The 14866-nt window shown below is 35.4% G+C and overlaps 1 protein-coding gene and 1 long non-coding RNA gene across 4 annotated transcripts in view; one reads left to right on the plus strand and one right to left on the minus strand.

Moving 5' to 3' along the window:
* Window positions 1-14866, plus strand: part of FLRT2 (fibronectin leucine rich transmembrane protein 2) — a 61671-nt gene that overhangs the window by 23718 nt on the left and 23087 nt on the right. The window lies entirely within an intron of this gene.
* LOC116228934 (uncharacterized) lies at window positions 576-8106 on the minus strand. The gene is made up of 4 exons (XR_004166902.2): window positions 7786-8106; window positions 5518-5708; window positions 4349-4432; window positions 576-2698 (listed from the first exon to the last, which is right to left on the minus strand). It is a non-coding gene; the product is annotated as an uncharacterized LOC116228934 (long non-coding RNA).

A 14866-nucleotide genomic window follows, 5' to 3' on the forward strand; every position in this document is an offset into this window, starting at 1 on the left:
CCAGGATGTCTCCTCTAGTTCTACAGCAAGCGCTCATACAAATTGCAGTTTTGTGCTTGGATGAGTAGGCTACCTGTTTCTGTTATTAGTAGTTTTCTCTGCTGAGATTTTGTTCAACATCATCTAAAGTCTCTTCAATTTTTATTTCCAACAGTGAGACAGTTTCCAGGATGTTTGTCTTTGGTTGCTTACCTCCTCCCACCCCCTTTTATAAGGAAAATAAAACTTCAATTCTGCATTTTCCAGCGAATTTTCAAGTTTTGCTTAATGTGTTTTTGACAGGTAAATAGTTCAGGGTGAATGAAGACAACAAATCACATGAAAAGTAGGTGGTAAACTTTCTGAAAGTAAATTATTCTTGAGTAAATATTAACAGTAACCAGTTTTATAGCTACTGTAGCATTACTTCAATTGTGAACAGTAATGTATACGCACCACAAGTTTTAGTTTTGGTATAAAAGACATTAACAGCTACTTTTTTTGTTTGTTTGTTTTAAACTTTAAAGAAGTATTTAACTTTTACAGATAGGAAATTCAAATGCAGAGACACAAATATTTATTTGTATGTATTTTCTGTATAAATTTTACTTATTCCATAAAATTTTCTTGCTCTCCCTGCTTGCTGAGGTGATGCTCTGAGTGACCTGGTGCCTCAGACTGTCATGTTTGCATTGGTGACCTAGCTGCCTCCTGTGACTGGCATGATCAAGATGCATCTACTAATCTTTGTGACTCAGATTTCTGTCTTGATTAACAGCATTGGTGAAATTATCTTTCCAAGAATAAACATTGTTGATAATTTGCTTAGTATATAAGCTACAAACAACCAGGTAAAACTGTCCTTGGACAATTAGCTACATAGTCCTTGGTGATGTTTCAAGAATTCATCATTCTAATCAAAAGTATCCGTGACTATTAAATGCTTTGCACAGAATTTCTTTACAAGACTGAAAGTTTCCCTTTAGGTCTGAAGGAGAAGCAAGGAAATCATGAATACACTGATAACTGATTTATGAAAGTGGTAGCTGAATAAAGAAATTTCTGGGAATAGTTAAACAAGTGTTAAAACTTTTGTTTATCTACTGTGAGTTGTCAAGGTAGTCAGTCAAATGTAATGGTAGGCTAGTGATAATATTCACATTTTCTGTTTTTATGCTGCTGAGCATGCACTGGATGCTGGTATTGTCCCCACTGTTAGAAGACTATGCAAGTATGAGAACAGCAAGCATAAAAATTCAAACTCATGTGTTGCATTATGCTGTGTCAATCACACTGAATGTGGTCTGACACAGTGTGGTATTTGTACCCAGTTGGTCTCAAGAGCTTAAAATTCTTAAAAGGAAAGTTCCTACTGAGCTAAGTTATTAAGAGCTTCATCTGAATAAGGAATAAAGTATGTGGCCCTTTAGAAACAATGGTGTCTCAAGAGATTCCAATGTCTCTGTGAATTTAAAAAGATGGCAAGCAGTAGCAGCCATTTATTGTATAGTAGTAACTGTATTAATAGCCACCACATTACGCTGAAAAACATTCATTTTCTATCTGGGCACATCGCCGTAGTACATTAGCAAAGGTTCAAGAACAGAAGATGACAGGCTTTCATAGAGAATCATGCTGTTATAATAACACTCTTTCCTGTGCTATAGCTTCTGGCAGTGGAACCCACCATCCCGTTATAAATTGCTGACATCAGTGTGGTATAACATTAATATTATGTCTTTAACCCATTCAGTAACATTCCTCTAGGTAAGTTTGGAACAGATTTAAGAGAAAGAAAAAAAAACTTCTCAGGAAAAGAGACACATATGTATGCATCCATGTACATGCATTCATATACTGTGTTTCTTGCACACATCGTGATTGGAGCTGTATTATATTTCAGACAAATAAATGTTATTTTGATGCTATAGAGTGCTGCAGAAATTAAATGCAAATTAAATACGGTTATTAAATGAAATAACCATTTGAAAGACAGACAAGAAAATAAGTTTAATCAGACTCCCTTAGTGTGGCTGGACATCTCCAGTATATGATGTGAAAAAAGTATTTTGTACTCAAGGCAAAGCTGTGATGGAGAGCAGGGTAAATAAGCAGGGGAAAAATAAAATGAACAAAAGTTTTAATTTACCATGTACTCTAGAAAAAGTCCCATTTTTTAAGGAGTTGAACAGGAAGAATTAAAAGTAAACATTAATTTAACTTAAAACACTGTTCTCTGAATTGTGATTAGAGTTGTGATTCTACACTAGGAAACTCAGATATGGCCAACGTTCTGGTCTCCACTACTAACTACACCTTGCTTTCTGCTCCTGCTTCAGTTTGTAGTGTTCAGAAGTTTAAGTTTTGAATTGACACTCCAAACAGTTTGGTTTTCTTGCAACACAAGAAGACTTGACTTACTCTGTATCTATTCTAGCTGTCTTCTTTACCTTCAGTCATATATATAGTTAGGTGTATTTCCTCATGCATCAAGAATCAGTAGACTCAAATGGATATAAAAATAACAAACACAGTGTCCCAGAGTAACAGATATAACCACAGTGTTGTATACAGGGCTGCCACCCACTAGATAGGCAGCAAAATTATATCAAATGTAGAGTAAGATACAGCTGGAGTTCATCTTGTTTGCAATATTATTTTGACATTTGCATGTAAAATCATAAGTTGTTCGTACATATCTTCTACCATGTTCCCTTTGCTGAAACAAAAACAGACAAATTTCATTCTAGGCCAATTATCCAATAAAAAAATACAGGATACAAACAGAAAGTACCACTTGATTCATCACCACAAAATAATATTTTAAAGAATATTTTAATTTTAATTTTTTTAATTTATATTAATAAAAGTTATCTATCCGGTACCATCTTGTTATGCTACTATTCGTGGAGGTGATGATAGGCTACTTGACTTCCTAAGATACTCAGACTTCTCACACCAGCTCTTTTAACTTTTGAGAACTCTGCTGGAATCCAAGAACACTATTATTTTGAAAGCTGAACATTTCTGCAGTGTTTCTGCTTCTCCTATTGCAACAGCAGTTACTATTTGATTTCTACTGATTTTTTTTTTTTTTTTTCATTTTTTTAGATCTCATTCCCTCATTTCTTCAGTTCTTTCCTAAATTAGAAGGAGTAAATGTTTGCTGCAGGGCTTGGGGATTTAGGCTGAGGGTTTCCCTTAAAGTTAATGGAGATCATAGGTAAATCTGTGTGCAGCACATTGTAATTTTTCCATTAGGATTCTTTTTTGTTTGTTTGTTTTTTGAAGGGGAAATAATGCGATTGATTTTTGTTTGATACTGTATTAAGAGGGATAAGAATAAATACATTTAAATGGCTTTCTTTTTTAATACAAAATAGAAACCATACTAAGATACTTAAACGTTGCTTTATATTTACCCATCTTATCATTTTAGAGGGTGAAAAATGCTTGGTTTTACCCTTTTTTCAGTGATTAACTAATGTATTGCTCGTTTACCAGATTGAAAACCTTGAACAGTGGAAGTCGGAGAGGAAATATAGCAGTATGAGCAATGAATATTTCTAGCCTCCTTTCACACATACGTATGATGTATATCTATCCCTCAGTGTAGCCCAGAGAGAGCTTTCTGTGAATAAGTGGCTAATTTTATCTCCATGCTTACTGGCTTTTTTTGGCCTCGTGAGGGGCTAGTTTCTGCAAATGAGAACTGTGATTTTTACTGTCACACCTGCCCAGACATAACTAACCGTGCTGGAATATGCTTACTTATTTTATACAAATCTGCTATCAGCTGGCAATAATGTTTGGATCCAGCTGAGATGGATTTGAAATAATATGCTAAAGTTTGAGGGTTATTGTAGCCTATTACAAGTTGTTAAACGAAACAATTCCTTATAATGATATTAATACCACATCTACAGACTGTTTTTTGTTTTGTTTTGTTTTTTTTCCTGGCCAGTATTTCCAGGCTGAATCTAGAAGTAGATCATGCAGAAACTAATATTGATCTGTCTGACTTTAATGTAGAAGCTAGGGCTAATTGCATTTGACCCCTACCGCTTTCAGGCAAATCTACACTGTCCTAGTACTAACTCCTGATTATTTTCTATTGGTTCTCCAAATAATCTGTGACAAGGAGAACTATGTTAAAGATTTTAGTTTAAATATATTTTGTCGTCTTTAATGGTCATTGCAAATAGAATTCTTGATATTTTTCAAGACATTTAATTTCAGCTTTAATAAAATAAATATTGTTTTCACAAGTAGTATTTGGTTAAAATTACTTTATCTGTCAGTGCCAGCTATGACACTCGGACCTGACCATGTGAACATGGCTACAGCACCTTGTTGCCAAAAATCATACCCAGTAAGAAGACCAAATCCAAATCTGAATGCTTCCAGATCCACCTTTTCTTTCTGCCTGGTCCCAGAGGTGGACTGTGGAAACCTATCGGAGAAGAAGTACAGTAGCTGATTATCTGCACTCTATGAGGAAAGCGTGAGACAGGATCAACCCTCAGGCCTATCCCACAGCAGGAAAAAGAAGATTGTGGTTTATATAAACAATGAGAATATTGGCCATGTCTGAACAATTTTTAAATTTTATTTCTAATGATAACAGTGCAGTACAAACCTGTTCAATGTTTTTGATTCAGGTTTTCTCACCAGAAAATATGCACTGCTGGAAAATAAATACTAATCTAGTAAAGATTATCAAAAATCCTACTAGAAATCAAGCCACCTATGTCTTCTCAGAATTTCAAAATACATTTCTTCATTTTTCACTTCATTTTTCTGTAATATTACAGAATGTTTGGTGAGTTATTAATGCTTATAGTATGCTTTTAAATGTAAAAAGACATATAAATCAAGTGTTGCTCTGATGCATGCCATGTTAACAGCTCTTGATCTGATGAACTTCCTGATAGCACTCAGGGCTTGACTGCCGTACTGATGTTTCATTATTTTTTACATTCTTAGATAAAAATCTTGTTTCTTTATATAATTGCAGTATCTAAATGATTAGAGTAATAATTTGGCATTTAGAAAACATCCAAAAGTTAATATTGCTGGGAGTATATAACTGAAATCAAAGGATTTCATTAAGATGTATAAAGTTGTTTTTGGAATATAGTCATAGTATTTGTTACCTCTAACGTTTTCTTAAATAAAATTAGAAAATTTTATTTTCCACACCCATTATTCTAATCTGGCTTTTGACTCATTATTACAATTGGAACTGCTTTCAAATTCTAAATCTATGTTGGCAATTCCTTTATGAAGGATTATTGTTAGCTCTTCCTTCAGAAACTTTCATCTCTGCTATGTACAGCAGGTGTCTGATATTAGTCAGAAGAGAGCCCTTTTCAGAGTAGCCACAACAGTTAGAGGCCAGAGTCTTCAAAGATACGTGTACAGCTTTCTACCCTTTTAGTCCAAGAGGAATTAGGTGTGCTTTGTAGCTCATAAAAGAAACTGAGGACACACTCAAGCTTTCTCCATAAAGCCCCACTTTTTAATACATGGTCTTACCTTTATTCTGCTGTTTCTGTCAATGAAGGAAATGAAGTAGGAACTCCTGCATAACCAAGAGGCTAGAGTAATTCTCCTTCAGCAAGCTTCATGGACTTGAAAGAAACTGTTCAATAGGGATTTGTCCCTCCAAGGAGCTCATGAGAATCAGAGCCTAGGTACCCACTTCATCACCAGCTTCATCACCTTTTCTAATGGCAAAAAATGTGGGGAAGAAGAAAGTTACTTGTCCACTGTTAATGTGGGGAAAGTTTGCATTGTTATCAAGATCAAATTTCAGATGACAATGTAGAAGCCATTGAATGATTCTTTGTATGGAAAATACTAAATACTTCAATAATTTTTAATGTATATATTGTTTACCCTTCAGAGAAATGTTCAGAATTTGTCTCACAATCCAACTTTGCTCTTCTAGAATAAGTAGAATAAGTAGTATAAGTAGTAATGCTTATTCTTAGTTGATAATTCTGTCACTAGCCTGGCCACAAAAAATTAGTTTTCCTGGGGGTCAGATGGGCCAGAGCCAACTGTTTACTAGAGGCAGCTGCTTGGCATCTGCTTACAATTGTTCTCAGATGGCAAATAACTGTGTGGAGGTTGCTACTAGCCAGAAGAGCTTAGAGCAATCTGAAGTGCCTCTAAATTTTGCAAGTACCAGAGCTACCTTAGAACAACAGAGAAGGCATTATCACAGAGCAGAGATCATCTGAGAACCTGGGATTTACAAGTCTTTTGTGGCAGCACTGTATGCCTATTTTGTTTGGAAAATATGCGAGGAAAATACTGATTCTGCACTAGTATCTTTAGTATTGGTAAAAAAAAAAAATTGGAAGGAGCTTTGCAATCATTCAATAATTAGTTCATATCATTTTTTTCTGCCTACTATCATATGCTTCAGGCAAGAAAATACTGTTGAAGACAAACACAACAATTTGGGCAGCAGGAGTAACATGGAATAGTAAAAGCAAAGACTGTAAAAGCGGTGGATTTTTTTACAGGTACTCCCATGGTATCACAGAAGTGAAGCTACTGACACCATGTAGGATGACAAATAATGCAAATATTTATCTCCAAAAACTGCTGGGAGTGGGAAAACATTTACTTTTGAACCTTAAGCTGACAACGAGTATAACTCAAAACATGTTTTTTATCCATACCAAGTACATTCGTGAGAGATTATGCTGGTGCAAGGAACACAGGAGAATGTTGCCAGGGTAAAAGAGAATAAGATTCATTCACTTCCTCTCTTCTTTGTAATTGTTCGCTAGCACCTCTAAATTATTTGTCAAGGAGAAATGGATAAATATCTTTTTGTCTCTCGCATTAAAATCCTGAAACTGAATACATGACAATCAAACAGTTTATTTCATGTCTTTGAACCTCTGGAGGTAATAAGAGTACTACGTTACGTGGTATATTGTCACAAATTCATATGTTGCTTATATCTAGAATTCTTTTGTACTGGTTAGAGGTCTTATTTATGTACATCTCATTTTTTCTGTTTTACATATTACAACATTGATCCCAATCATAGTTGTGTGTAGAATTCTGCTTGAAGGCATTTTACTTTTAACCACAGGATATGTCTTTTTGAGTCCTTAATGACTATTTCATTCCTGATTCCCAAACTTCACTTCTGCAGTCTTTTGTGATAAACATTAACACTTAAATTATGTTTAATTTCCATTCATAATGCATTTGTTCACTTACTATACACAAAGTATGTTATGCACTGCCTACTTCGCAGGTATCCAGTACTCTTTCTTTGGTTTGTCTAGCATCCCCAACCCAAACACTTAATTTAAAAGACGTATTTTAAACAAGTACTCAGAATCAGTAGGTCAAGAGATTCTTGGCACATTTGGCTCTCAGTAGAGAGGTATCTTCTTGATATTATATTTACAATAGAAATCAAGTACAACTGAGCTTAATGAACTGGCCTAGCTGGATTTTTACATTTTTTTTTTAAATGTTTATTATTTTCTTAATTATCCGTTTTGTGTTTTTCTATTAGAGTGGAGGCTCATTACTTAATGTTTCTACTGTACTTAAGAGATGAAAATCTCTATACGTTCACTGTAAGTGCTAAATGTTATTATCTCCTATGAGCAGAGCCTAGATGCTCTTAAATCCATTTATTTAGTATGGAAGACCAAGACCTGTGTATGACAGACAAGTGTACCAGGTTAGGCTGGTCTTTAGAGACCATATAGCTGCAAAGATTATCATATTGGAAAGGGACAACCAGAAATGAATGGAAAAGCTTACCCATGCCCTGGGCTCACAGAAGAAAATTCTCAGAGGAGCAACCTCCAGAGAAAGATCCTTCCTTGGTGGCAGTCAGCCCTTAAATGGGGTCTAGGAGAGGTGGAGCCAGGCTCCACCCCTTCTGGTCACACATGTGAATTGCCTTCACCTGTGCTCCCACAGCTGACTCATTGCTTGCCTCAGGTGATCAATCAGAGGTTCAGACCGTGATTCAGTAGTTCCCATACAACCTGTAACAAGAATGTATTTCTTTTCTATGCTCTTTTCATTGGTACCATTTCAGAAAAATGTCAGCACACTAAAGGAAAAAAAAGTTCAGTTCAAAAAGCTAAGGGGAACTTATATCTACTGAACATTCAATTACTTAATTACAATTACTTGAATTATTTTTTTCCATTCAATTACATACAGTTACATCAATTATTTAAGAATAAAAATCCTTAGAAATTGTGTTTTGAACTATTAAGAATCAAAGAAGTATTCAGTTTCTAGCCAAATACAGTCCTTTCAAAAATCCAGATACCATCTGTATAATAAGAGTCACAGAAGGAGGAGAGCAGCAGTCAGAAACCAGTTCGCTATCACTGTAATCCACAGAAATCCCCTGTACAGGACCGTGCTCCACCTGAGGAACTGGGAAGACAGGAGAGAAAGAACGTAGAATAAACTCAGAAAAAAAGGGAAAGAGAATAAAATAGAGATTGAAGGCAGAGGGGGTGCTTTTTGCGGAACAAAAAATATTCAGTACACTGTTCCATTTGGGTTCTTCCTCAGCACTTCACTGTTAGCAATGATCTATTGCTTAAGAAGGAGAAAAAACACTTTAGAAAATTTGGCTGATGACAAATAAAATGATACTGATCTTATTGAAAGATGTGGGGATAAAAGTGAAAAAGAACAGCTGCTGGAATGAGTTAAGATGTTGGCCTAGGAACATTAGCAGAGCTGCTGTAACATGCAGCCATATTTTTATTTTTGCTTCAAATTAAATCAAACTGTAGCTGTTAGATTTTGCACAGTGCATGATGGTACACTGCATCATCAGATGAGACTTTGAAAACTGAATTAGACACTTGAATATTTGTTTATTACTCAGAGATTAAAAAAATCCCTTGATACAGCAATAATTACATGTCAGAATCAACTGCCTTCATGGAAATCAAAGTTTCTGAAGGTTTTTTCCCCACAGATGAAGTTTATTACATTTGAAGTCATTCAAAAGAGTCCGAAGAAAGTAGGTGAAGTTAGTCTTTTATTTTTCTCAATATATTGAAAGTATTCTGTTGCAATTTTATCTCTTTGTCATTTCATAAAGTATTAATTGTTTTTATTGAGCTGCCATCGTTAGCGATATAACTGTTGCATAAGCTGCGGAGATATGTATCCTGAATTGTAAAGTGGAATGAAGAAATCAAGTGTTGTGATTGGCAGTCTGTGCAGTTAGCAGAATATGGCACTGTAAGAGGTGATGTTGGGTCCAGACCTCCAGGCTCACTGACTTCAATATTTCTGCCTACTCATGTGCATAAAAATTCTTTCAAGATCACACCCAAGGTTAAATCATGGGAACTTAGAAATGGAAAACTTTAAAAAATACTTCTGAAAATAAAACAAAGAGCCAGCTGAAACTAATGGGAAATTTTCCATTAACTTCAAAGGCATTAGAGTAGAACCACAGCCATGGAGTTTCATACATGGGAAAGGAATCCGTGACTGTATGAAATGAAACTAGTAGAAAATCATTTTCTACTAGTTTCTCAAAACTCTACTTTTATAATAAAGCTTTAGTCATTTGTCTTCTCTTGAAGTAAAGCGCATTGTCTTGCATCCTAGCACAAATAAATTCAATTCCTTCCTGAATATAAAGTAAAAAGTAAATTATGTATCATTATTATTAAAATTAAAATACCATCATAATACCAAAGTAATACAGTAGAGTCTGTTTTATACTGTTATACTAAAAACACAAACACCAGGGTTTTTTTGAGAAAGGACTAGATGTGGTTCTAACATATTAACATACAATATTAGAATGAAGGTCAGAAGAGTGGTTTTGGGTTTTGTTTGTTTGTCTGTTTGCTTTTTAAGAAAGGAAGAATGCTCATGCTCTTCAATTTCATTGCAGGATTGTGGCATCATTTTCAAGAAAAAAATATTTCTTCACATATCTTAGATTACATTCAAACTCAACATGAAGAAAACCTCTGTAAGGTGCTAAAAATTATGTAGTTTATTTTTCCTTTCTCTTAAAATGTCCGTGTAAGCCCTTAGTCAGACTTTGGTTTGAAATGTCAAAACATTGTACACTGTGTTCTATGCTGGACAAGTACAATAAAATCGCTTGTTTTCATCAACAGAGAATTTGGCCTTGGAAGCAGAAATTCCTGAAAACTGGAGAGATGCATTTGCATTCTTTTTTTCCTTGTGTTTTGAAGCATTTCCATGCATGAGTCTTTAGAAGTCTTTGGAAAGTGCATTGTAATTTGTGCTGAATCTATCTTACGTATTTTTCTGTGAATCTTTACAGAAAATTGATCTTAGGAATTGTGAGCCTTGAACATTAAAACATAAGGCCTTCATATAATTAATGTGACCAGGTGCAAATATCCGTTAAGGACATTTTCAATAATTTCTGCAATTCAGAGAACATTTCATTGTGTAATTCCAAATAGTTTATATTTTTTAGAAAATCATGATATTTTAATCAAAAACAGTCCAGAAACAGAATAAGAGGTGATACTTTTCAGTAAGTTATTGTAAATTTTTTGGGTCTCAAATTGAGGATTAAGATGGTTCATTCAATGTTATGGCCATGGGAGTTCAAGAACTGATGGACAGAAAGGTTGTATCTCTTGTGCAAATCTGTTCACGTGATACTGTTGTATCGAGAGACTGGGGTAATCTTCTTCCCTTAAATAGCTTGGCATTATCAACACAAGGTATGTTTTTTGCTGGTGAAGTAAAACAACTGCCATGAGTTTCTTCACATTTTTCGTTTTCAGCTACATTAAAGCCTGTATGCCATAAAATCTGGATACTTTAATTCATATTCCAGGTCTCCATATTCCAGGTTTATATTCACTTTCTGCTGAGCATAGCTGACAGAGTACATAGAACTTCCCTTTCTAGCTTTGGCTTCACTGTGACATTCAAATACCACCAAGACAGATTCATTCTGGAATTCAGAAAAGGCAGTCTTGCAACTTTTCAGCATTTGAAAGGATTTTTGTCAACCACTGTCAGAGAGGACAAAGTAGAACCAGCAAGATTAGTTTAATACTGTTTTAAGTTGATACTTAAAACAAAGATGGATTTGAACAGTTGCTGTGGGTTCAAGCAGCATGTTTGCACTGTTCTGCCAAACTACCTTAAGTGCAGCATCCTTAATAGCAGGGGGAAGCTATGTACTTGTTTCCTTGCAATCTTGTAATTGATACTACCAGTTTACATACTTTCAATAAACAAAATAATTTCTGCAAGTGCTTTCATTAAATTAAATTTCCTACTGTGACACCAGCCTTCTCCCCTGTACTTGCATTGAATGACTCTGTCTGAGGTTGGTAGTAAAGTCTGAAAGGAAGATAAACCAGAATAACAAAGCTGCAACAGTTAAACCTGAAGCTGTTAAGGACTCTGTCTTCAAAGCTGGATGTCTAAGCAGAAAGAACATGTGGTTTCATTGATTAAATGCAGATGAGAGGACGGGAACTTGTAACTTTTAATTTTACTGGTGTTTCTGCCTCTCTTTTCAACCCTTCAGTGTCTTAATTCAACTCCAAGGAAGATCTAGCATCACCTTTTTAAAAGTCAAAACATCAATCCAAGTGGCAAAGAAAGGTTTAAGATATACTCGGAATTGTCTTCATTCTTGATTTCTCTAAGGGTGTGGGAAAGCCTCCTAAAGGAAGCTTCCAGTACAACTAGTGTACACACTTGTGTAAGATCCTAAAGCCCTCAGCCTTATGTCACACATACTGTGTTTTATCCTGAATTTCTTAGAAAAGTCCAGGCAGCTTTTGGTATTGTCTCTACCAGAACACTTTTCTCCAAAGAAGCTAAGGGTTTTTGGTAGTTCCTGTATTCTGTCACACCACTTTATCCAGTCCACAGCTGAACCCAAGATGCGCAGCCATGATTCTCAACCTGAACTGAAGAAAACGTTTTTTGAATTCCAGATGGAGTTCAATAATGCTTGTCATGCTGAAATTTCTTATGGGAGTTTTGGCTATCCCTGGGACCAAAATCAGCTAAAGCCCAAAGTCTTAACTCACAGGAGAAAAGGAAAAATTAACATGAGGAAGAACAAACTATACATCAGCTCCTGGCTACAGTTGGACTACATGATCTTGGATGTCTTCTCCAAACTTGGTGATTCTATGATTCTGTGATTACCTCTTAGGAACGTGGCTGCTAAGGAGGTCAGTCCCAATTCTATGTTCCCATCCACACAAACAAATGAGAGAATTAGCCCATTGACTGCTGATAAACATCTGGGCAGCAACATGGTCAGGTCTGTAGCTCCAGAGCAGAGCTCTCTAGTCTCAACCTTATATTTGCAACTGAACACTGAGGTGACTATAGTTTACTGTATGTCATAGTATTGATAAATACCTTCACAAAGGTCATGAGGTCTCACCTTTTGATTCCCTATTTGTACGAATCCAAAAGTGGACAAGGTGGTTGTTGTTGTTGTTTTGTTTTGTTTTTTAAGAATCAGAGAATTAAAAATAAAATTGTTGTTCTTTCTATCCAGACAGAGGCTCAATAAATCTTGTGGTACTGCCATAAAGCCGGTTCTTTCCTAATTGAACAGAAGCCACGCAAGACGCTTTACCTTGTTCATTTTTATCTCCTTTGTACTGAGATATCTGAGACAGCCTATTCACACAGCCTGATGGAGAATGTTGTTTCTTTTTTAGGCACTTGGCTTCCTTTTACATTCTGTTGTGCTTAGAAAAGATGGAGTTATCTTAAATCAAGTGGAAGCCACGTGGGATAATTGGTTTAATCAGTCCTATTTACTTGAGTAAAGTAAAGCTTGAATAAACATAACTCACACCGAGTTTAAGAAACACATTCACTGGTTATATGCCTGATCATAGGTTACAAGTTGCAAATTTTCCAGCCCTGATTTTATTGTGAATATTAGGTTACTTAGTGTTTCTTTTATGGGGACATCTACTGGAATCTTCTGGGTTCAGAAGAACTTGAGCTTTCCCTCCTTAAGATTCAAGACGTGATTACAGGGATGTGAATAGTGCTTGCAAGTGTAAATGCTAAAGGCTAAAGGCATCCAGGCTACCAGAAAAAAAGAAAAAAAAAAAAGAAAAAAAAAGTTCATCAATTAAATAACACATTTAGAGCTTCTCTAGGTATGGTAGTATACTACTTGCAGTACATTAGCAGGATGTACTTTCAGTGCTGTCTTCATCTACTTATGCCATTGAGGTGATTGTCACCCAAAGAGCTTGTTATGGAAAAAATAGTATCTAAAGGAATCCTGAAGAGCATAGTTTTTTTAAAAAAATTTTTGATCAGTATTTAACACTTATCTCTCTAAGCGTACCTTGTATAGATCTACTATATTACTCCTGGCTCAGTGATCAATCAGGGCTTTGGTGTTGGTATCAGGCAGAAGTATGACTGGCTTAGGCAAAACTGCTTCCTATTCACACCATTTCAGACTACTTCCTCTAAGGAATAGCTTTAAGTTACTACTTCATTTTCCATTGCACTGATCACCTTTTTTAAGGACTGATGGCTGGACACTACTGATTAAGTCTGGATTAGAAAGAGCAATCAGAAGGTGAATAATGGTGTATAAAATGACAAGTATGACTATGCCTACCAGCTTATAGGAGGCAATTATCCTTTAGCAGTAGAACCTTCATGGCCATGTTAATACTGTAAGATTATGAGCACTGTGTCCTGCAGCAGCTGAAGCAAATGTTGAGCTGACTCCATGAGAGAGACTGCAAATACAACAGAGAAAGTAAATTCTCACTTGTGATTAAAAATCTGTAACTGCATTTTTTAAGAAAGGAGAAAATTAACTTGTTTGGTGTTGGCAAGCTTTTACTGAGTGCCAGTACCATAGCTGTCAAGAGACAATCAAGAGTTTATTTTATTTAGTGCAGTATATTCAAACAGTAGAAAGATAGTGTCTATAAAGAATAGACTTCAAAAATTGTGATCGTTATTATTAGGCTAAAAATGGCAGAGATTAGTGAAAGGCTCATCCACCAGAAAGAAAAAAGTATTTATGAGGGAGTGTGCTACAGAATCACTAGCAGTTGGAGTGAAATCGAAAGAATCAGAAGAAGCAAAGGTGTGAATTTCCTTTGCTTTTGTTTATTTAAATCACTGTATTTGTTCTGTTTTGGCATTGTTTTGTTTAGTGTTGTTCTTAGTAGAAGTATTAAATTCAGAAAGAGCTAACAGTTTTGCTGAACTTTCTTCATAATGAAACACCACCAAAATTATGGGTTCCATAGGCTAGTGAAAGATGAAGTTCTTTTAAGATACTGTATCTCAAAAGAGGTGAAGTGAGCTAGTGAGCAAGCCTTTCTTATAAAACCCTTTGACTTCCCAGAAAAAAAAAAAAAAAAAGAAAAAAAAAAAAAGATACAACTTATCAAGTTCACAGACTTTATATAGACTTTTTATAGCAGCCGGTCCAATGACCTTTTTCACCAAAGTTTGGGAAGGAAATGGAGAAGAAAGATCCAATCTATATCATTCAAAGAATACATATAGAAGGATTTCTTCTTTTAAGATGATGTTTCTGTAAAGCCTAGAGAAATAAAAATTACAGATGTGTTCAGGTTGAAACTCTGTATTCAAACCATTCTGGTCTTCAGGGCAGTGCAATTCTATATACAGACATTGTGGCTTGGGTTATTCTCTACAGAAAAGGTTCAAAGAGAAGAATCCAAGACATGATTATATGTTTCAGTTCCCTCTGTGGTCAGCACTTCACTATACAAATTTCCCAGCCCTCTAAAGCTAAAGCAGGACACTGCTATTTAGGGAACTAGAACTTATTGTAACAGTGACAGCATATTTATGCATCAGTATTTTA

This window comes from Phasianus colchicus, chromosome 5 (assembly GCF_987193195.1).
Source record: "Phasianus colchicus chromosome 5, bPhaCol1.hap1.1, whole genome shotgun sequence".
In the NCBI taxonomy this organism is placed as follows: domain Eukaryota; kingdom Metazoa; phylum Chordata; class Aves; order Galliformes; family Phasianidae; genus Phasianus; species Phasianus colchicus.